An 8,878-nucleotide genomic window follows, 5' to 3' on the forward strand; every position below is an offset into this window, starting at 1 on the left:
TTTGATATTCAGCTTAAAAAGGTAGTTAAATTTTTTTAACTATGTTAAAAATAAACTCATATTTAAATTATGAAATTCCGATTCATCTTTGTTTTCAGGCCAAAAGTACATTAATTTTTTTAAATTTATTCAAAAACACTCACAAAAACTATTCAAAGTTGTTTAAAAAATTTCCTTAAAATGTGGAAAATCTCTTTTATGTTTAAAACTATCAGTTGATGCAGTTTTGGGCTTTTTATGTTGTAAAACCCTGTCGCTTTTGAATAAAGTAACAATACTTCAAGGTTATTTGACAACTGACAATTTTTATTCAAAAATTGACAATTTTGTGCCTACAGTGGTATTTTTTTTTACGATAAATAGGAGTTTAGGCAAAAGGGATGTATAATGCAATGTAAAAAGTTAAACTTAAAGTTTAGGCAAAAAGGATGTGTCATACTTTGAATTATATAGGTAAACTTAAGGCATGACGACAATTAGAGCACAATCTCAACAATGTCATTAAAAAAACTGTATTTCGTGTTCCTACGCAGCTATACTTCTCACTGCAACTTTCTAAGCATAAAAACCAACAAAAATTTATAATATACAAAAACATGATCGTAGGATAATTTTTATGGCAAACAGAAATAGATTTTTCGAACCTTTCTTTTACTGAAACATATTTACAAATACTTTTATCCTCAAGCTATAATATTTGTAAAGTTAGTATTCGCTAAAGGGTTCAATTATATTTAAAGCGTGGATTATCTCCATTAGCATTTCAATTTTACTAGTAAGAGTGGATTATCTCCAGCATTTCAATTTACTGGTATGACTAAAAGTATAATATGAAACTTTAATGAGTGCATTTCAATCTTAATTTGACTTATTTTTTTTATATCCTAACAAATTTTAAAAAAATAACTTTTTCGTTTTCATAACCCATCCTAGAATAAGTACTTACCTAATTCAATTTTATCGATCTTTTTTTAAAGATTTTCTTCATATTTTAAATAAAAAACAAGACATTCTCTTAAACAGCACTTTGGAAAACTTTAAATGAATCAAGACGACATTTTCTTAGATGTATTAGAAATTCCAACATATTTTTTGAAAGTTATTTAAAAGGTTCAAAATAATTAACATTCACAATCATTGTTTCATTTCTTTAACTTTTATGACTAAAATTTGTTTGCTTTTTTTTAAAATTCTGTCTTTAAAAAATTTTTTTTTTTCAATTATTTGCAGTGTAACTGTGCATTTGTACATTTATAACTTACATGGTTATCTGTCTTTATTTGTATATTTTTTTAATTTTATTATTTCATTAAATATTAATAACTAAAATATTTCTTATATTGTAAAAGTTTAATGTGATAATGTTATTTTATTTTTTTATTATTTATTTACTATCTACTATGTATTTATATTTAAAAACTCTTCAGTGTGATGGGGCTCGATGGTTGGACAAATTATCTTTTTCTTGCTCAGACAGGTTTAGTATATTATTATTTCCTAATTGTAATTTTAACAAAAGGCTAATAAATTGATAAATAAAAAATTGTAAAAAAAGAAAAGATTGTCTTATAACAACTAAATAATAAAATAAAAAACGAAGATGAAACGAAAACTCTTTTTATTTCTTTTAATTTAAACATCATTTTTTAAAACATTGTTAGCGTAATTTCATACACAATTTACACAATATTTCATACTATTTTATATATAGTATTTCATACTGTTTTTATGGTATGTAAAATAGTATTAATAATGCTAGTTATGTTAATAAGTGGTACCCCATGGGTGGCACTGCTTTACTTTACTGTTTTGTTAATAAGTACCATGCCACCCATGGTACCCCTTGGGTGGCACTGCATTAGGGATGATTTTCGCAACGCACGTATTTTAAATAAATTAGCTAAAGCAGATTATAGATATCAAATTTAAATAAACCTGATAACAGAAAACTCACAAAAGATCAACTTGTCCCAAACACAACTTTGTTACGTTGCTCAATAAAAAAAAATGAAACATTAAATTTAAAAAATTTTTTTGTGTGTGTTTTTATTTTCAAACAATCACGAAATACACGTGTCTTTATTTTGCTGTTTGTTTTGTATTGGTGCTTACTGTAAGAGACGAACAAACTATTTTGGGATTGTGCATTTTTACGTATCATAGCATGTTTTTACGTAAAACATGCTATGTTCGTAGCTTGTTTTGCGTAAAGCATGCTACGAAAATGTATAATTACACTATTGGCAATTAATTGTTTTAGCATTTCAAATATTTCTCACTTTTAATCCATCAATAAAATCAAACCTATCAGTTTTATCTTAACAACAGCATCAATAAAATGTTTTCTTTAATAATAATATCAGTCTATCAATTTATTTTAAGCTGTAGATTTTTAAAGTTGTGATGAGAAATTTTTTTAATCTATAAGTTGAGATAAAACTTTTTTTTTTCTAAGGTAACTTCTATTAATCTTATTAATTGAGTTAAATCGAGTCAAGTTGTTCCTATTTATTCCTTTAAACTATCAATTCACAGCGAAAAGATTATCCAGAAATTTTAGTTACCAAAAATAAGTCAAACCCTATAAACAAAACTTTGATTTATAATATCATATCAATAGAGATTTTCAAAAACGATATTGAAATAGGTAAGAATCGGATATATCTGACCATTTTACGATGTTTTCGTCACTTAAATAAATCTCTAAAAATACGACGAAACCAAATAAAGTTAAAATAAAACCAGACTAATGCAAAACTATTTAAAAAACTATCACTGCAACACTAAAAGCATATTAGGCTGGGTGAATAAAAGAAGCGATTGCTTTTACTCGACGTTTTTGGAGTAATTGCAAATAAAAATTTGAGCAAAATTGTTCAAATTTTTGATCTTGTAAAATTTCATGCAATTTACTCCAAATAATAATGAGTCTCAAATAACTCTCAGTGAGTCTCAAATAACTCTCAAATAAGTCTCAAAACTCTCTTGTAAAGGTGTGCAATTTACTCCAAAAATATTGAGTACTTAACTTTAAATCAATAAAAATTTGAGCAAAATTGCTCAAAATTTTATTCATGCAATTTCAAAAACACTGAGTAAAAGCAATTGCTTCTTTTTTATTCACCCATTCTAAAATATTGTTTTATTAATGTTTTATACAGATTTTAACATTATAAATATATTTAAACACATTTAAAATATAACATGCTTCTACACAAATGCGGTATAATTTTCTTTTTTTATTATTTTTATTTAGGTGCCCAAAGAACTCCTTAGAGTCTTATCACAGAGCACTGGATGAGCATTTAATTGGAAGTTCACAGCATCTTCCTAACCGATGTCGCAATACTTGCCCAGAGGTGATGTTTGAACCACGGATCCATTGTTTCTGAGACTAGTGCGCTACCACTGCGTCACGGCTGTATAAGCTGTAATTGCAAAAATCTTTTGTTGAAAATAATAACAAACAATGAATAGACAAAACCTATTTTAGTAATGTACATTAAGTAATTTTTTTTTATTAAAAAAGCAACTTTAATAATGAAATGTTTAAATTTGTTTCATTTCTGTGCAAAGTAACTTAGCACTTATCTAAGATTGCTGTGGCTCGTTTTATAAGTTTAACAAGATTACTGTTAAGAAACTGCATTGTTGATACCACCAAATCTTGTTGCTTAACATCTTCAATGTAAATGATGACAGGCGATATCTGTGTATAAAGAATCGTCACTTTCAAATTGCTTTTCTATAGTTTTTATAATGTTATATATGCCCTGTGCATTTATTTTGTCGTACGTTCCTCTCTGCGTTTTTTTATTTCATCATTAACTAAAATTGCGGAAAGCACAAAGAAAACAACTCCTACTGTGTCTAAATCAGATAAATCTAAAACCTAAAAATAAAAGTTCAGAAACTTTAGTTACCAATGGTAATTTAATTGACTGTTAGTACAAACATTCTAGACAGAATACTTTACGACCGATTTCACCCAACGCAATCAGGTGCGAGTGAAACTAACCTACCATTTACAAATGCACATCGGTTAAACAAAATTATCAATAAGAATAGGATTTTATACTGTAAAAAATCTTTAGCACTATTTTACACAGTATTGGATGTGATGCTATAAGAATCTTACGCACTGTTTTAGACAGAATGTTCAGCATATGTAAACACTGACAATATGAACTTATTCACAAAGAGAACGATTTCCTGTAAACAAGAAAACTTAAGAATAGAGGAACAAGAAAACAACAATTATCACAACAGTTGCGCGGAAACTAATATAATGCTTGAAAAAGTGAATGAAAAATAGAAAGTATGTTACTCTCTCAAATAAATAAACTTAAATACTAACAATTTTAAGAAAAAAAGAAATGTAATGGAGAAAGTAATCGAGATGTGATGGAGAAAGTAATCGAGATGCGATGGAGAAAGTAATCGAAATGTGACGGAACAAGTGATGGAGAAAGTAATTGAGATTCTGAAAAAGTGGCCTTCAAAATCGGTCAAAAAATGATTTTGCACATACATTAAACGAAAATACAATCATGGAAATCGAAAATACAATCATGGAAAACGAAAATCAATCATGGAAATTTCTTGGGTATATTACTATTCTTGTAGAAAATTGACCCACTAAAAATATATATTAATAAAGATAATAAAGTAAGCGCAAATCATTTTTTTCTTTTCTTATTATCTATTATAGTCATATCTATATATTTCTTATCTATATGAGACTTTTTTAAAAACTGAACTGTTTTCAAAATTTTGATGTGAGGGAAAACAAAAAAATTTGTTTATCCTCACATCAAAGATGCAATAAAAATCCTTACATTGCACGGTGTAAGAATTATTTTGGTAATTCCAGATATGGGGGTGCTACATAATGATAAAGCCACAGTTAGAGGTGCTAAAAGCAGCACATGCTTATTACTGTTAAAATAAACTAATCAACCAGGTTATGGTTTAAATGGTATCACTTGGAGCAAGATTTAACTCATGTGCTAGCAATAATTGAAACATTTAAATCACAATTGTTATACACATTGAACTATACATCAAAATTAAATCTTATAGGTGAAACGTAATTGTCGGCTAAATAAAGTACACTAACAATCTACAGCCTGAGCTAGTAACACGTTCTAAGAAGTAGATGTTGCATTTTTGGTTATTAGGAAAAATGCATAGGACAGATATAGCTCCTCTATCTGTGGCTTTATCATTATGTAGCACCTCTATTTGTGGCATTACCAAAATAATGTTCAATATTTAGCTCATAGTTGCATTATGAACGCAACCATAGAAAGCTATAGAAAAGTGATTGGAAAAGCACAATTATTTATAGGTATCGCTTTTCTTAGTTTTCAGAACTTTAAGGGTATTAAACAATAATATTTGGTGGTATAAGCAAGTTTTAACAGTATTCAAGACAAGCTAACTTACTTTGCATAGAGATGGGGCAAGTTTAAAATTTTATCTTGGCGAGAAACGTTTCGAAAATTTCAAAAAAATTTTTGAGGCAATCAAGGTGTGAAAGAACTTCTTAAGTTGCAAAAAACGTCCTTTCTGCTTTTCTGTATTATATAAATACAGTTTCTTTGGTCAAGTATGCAAGCATTTGTTTGTGAATATAAGCTCTAATTTACGTCTAACCAAGTAGCTTGTCAAAGATGTTTCTCTAATTTAAAAATGCTATTAATAGTCTTCAAAAGCGTATTTTTTTCAATTTTTTACGCTAATATCAATAAAAGTTCATGTTTAAAATAAATTGATTTATTAACATAATTATTAAGTTACATTACATTACACAACATTACCTAACGCATCATTAAATATTCGATTCCTTTGACGTAAAAATATACATTAGTTTTAATACACCATAAAAACGACTATATTCTCTTAAGTTGTTGGAATATCAAACTCAACGTTTAGCAAAATTATCATTCATTAATTAAGTTTTAAGAGCCATTGGGCAATAATTTATTTTTTTCACGTTTTTTGCATTTCATATTATTTTTTATTTCACAATGGTATGTATTTCAAATTGCTTTGTGTAAAGCAATTTGAAATACATACCGTGAAAATACGACCGTGATGGTATTTCAAAAACTGGAAGACAATAGTATGTGGACACGTATAAATCCTCTATCAATCCCTACCTCCAGCTTACCCTTAAATATTTTATTTAGCACAATACTAAATGGGTCTCACATGAAGTTTTAAAAAAAGGACTTAATGCCTTTAATTAAGCAAAACATCGTTCACCAGAAACGCCAATTTTTAACTTCATTGTTGCCAACCAACTTACAACATTACCAGCCAGTTATGATAATTTATCTGGCAAAACATTTTATGTCGCTAGTCTTTAACTTGTCGCAGCTTTAATTGCAATCTTTACCTAATTTTAAAAGTATTGTAGAATAGCTACTTTTTGTACTAACAATATTTTGAAATTATCACATCCATTACTTAACTCATAACCCTTCTTTACCAAATGACAAACAGTTTAAATGTTTATCAAACTTCTTTATCAAACAATTGAAATGTTTATCAAACTTCTTTATCAAACAATTGAAATGTTTATCAAACTTCTTTATCAAACAGTTGAAATGTTTATCAAACTTCTTTATCAAACAGTTGCTAAATTGCTAAAAATACTTGAACAAAAATATAAGTTGTATATAATTGTATATACCTTGCAAACTTAGCCGAGACTAACTTTACAATTGATTATATTTATATATACAATTAGAGGTCAGTAGTTAGTAATAACTGAAGACGCAAAGTAGATGATTCAAAAACAATAAAAAATTTTATGACATATATTTGAACTAAAGATTAGTGGGAGGATTCAAACTTGATTTCATGACATATAGTTGAACTGATACGGAAGTTTATGACTAGGCTAAGCATATGGTTATTGGAGTCATCCAGAATCAAAGGATAATAACCATCAACACTAAGATGCAAAGATAAAACAACCTAACTTTTAATTAGTCTTACAAAGAGCAAGTAGGTCAGATGAATTTGCTTAGTAGATTCGAATCAAAGGGTACATAGTTATTTTTACATTTTAGTGACGTAAGTTTTAAGAAAGCTTTATAAAATATAAAAATATTATTTTATACAAACATCTTATACTTTTTAGCTCGATTTAAAAAAATTACTAATTGCAAGCGACGTCTTTACTAATTTTTAATTAAAGTACAACTATTATCTAGTTTATAGATACAAAAAATGCCAAAAAAATGTTGTGTGACGAATTGTAATGGTAATTACAATAAGTAAAATAAAGAAAAGTTTTACGGCTTCCTCGTGTAAAAGGAGAGTATACTCGTTCGGTAAATGTAATACCACAAGACAATATACCTGACAGTCCAGATACAGTTGTTTGCGAAAGACACTTTCTATCTGGATATCCAACAGTAACCAAACTTGGCCATAAAAGGCCTTGTGATCCTCCACCAGTTTTTACATGTATCAAACCTAGTTTAATACCTACTCTTCCACCGCTATTAAGAACAACTTTTAAAGCATCTTCATCTGCCCAGAACATTATGCCCCACGAACTTGGTATACCTTTAGCTCCTGATAAAAATAAATCATTTAGCTCATTACATCAGAAGTTACAAATAAAGAAATCGATTTTGGGTTATTTAATGTAAACTGGTATTTAGCTGATGAACAGATGCTGATCATTCAGTCAACAGACTTGGAAAGAAACTCATCAATTGTCAAATTTATGCTTAAGATCAATGATCTTACTTGTGAGGGATGCTTTTGTGGGATTAAGCATAGAATTGAATTTCTATCTGAAAATATGATTTTCATAATCAATTCTTGCTCAATATTATAAGAAGCAATTAATTTTTTTAAATAACTTAACAAAATCCAATAAAATAGTAAATCTTTTGCAACACATCCATGATATGAGTTTTATCACAGTTGGAAAAAAAAATACACCACAAAAACTATTGTACGAGCATTTGAATACTTTGCAATTTTGAGATCATTATATGGAAGATTAGGGAAAGATTATAAACTTTCAAGGATTTCTCTCCTAACAAAGCTAACAAAACTGGATTCTACTATGAATGTTACAGAGTTTTTAAACTCAGTTTTTTCAAAACTTGAAAATTAAATTCAAAAAAAGTCTTTGCTATTGATTGACGAAGTATACATCTCTTACTTACAATGCTGGCTCAATCTTTGGAAAAACAGTAAACAAACCAACTCTTTAGCAAATACTGCTCTAAGTTTTATGTTAGTTTCACAAGGAGGACCGCAATATCTTTATCGCAATTTTACCTGTTTGTGAGCTTGATTCTAAATTTCTGTTTGAACAAACTCAGTTTGTTTTAGAAGGAATAAAGAGAGCTGAAGGGATTTTTTGCCATAATATGTGATAATAATTGTGTAAACCAAACACTATTTAAGATGTTTGAATGTGTTACCCATGGTTGACCAAAGACAATAATTTTTTGTTATATGACTTGGTGAATCTACTTAAATCTGTTCGTAATAACTGGATTACAAAAAAAAGCTAAAAGATAAGTTATAAATGTAATGGGGAAACTAAATATACATGTTGGTCTAATATCTTAAGTTTGTTCATACTCGAAAAAAATAATATTGTAAAATTGTCTAAACTTACAAGTTTGTCTGATGAATTGAAACCTATTGAAAGACAAAAGATGTCTACTTGCCTACAAGTCAAAAAAACGAGGCCTGCAGGAACAATTGCATTTGGTCTGACATTTTGATTAAATAAAATTATTTATTAATAAAACAATATAAAAATGTTTCAAAAAAAATATATATATAGTATTAACAAATATATTATTAGGAACTTAAAAAGTTTAAGAAAAAATTT

The sequence above is a fragment of the Hydra vulgaris genome, chromosome 10 (genome assembly GCF_038396675.1).
Source record: "Hydra vulgaris chromosome 10, alternate assembly HydraT2T_AEP".
Taxonomy (NCBI): domain Eukaryota; kingdom Metazoa; phylum Cnidaria; class Hydrozoa; order Anthoathecata; family Hydridae; genus Hydra; species Hydra vulgaris.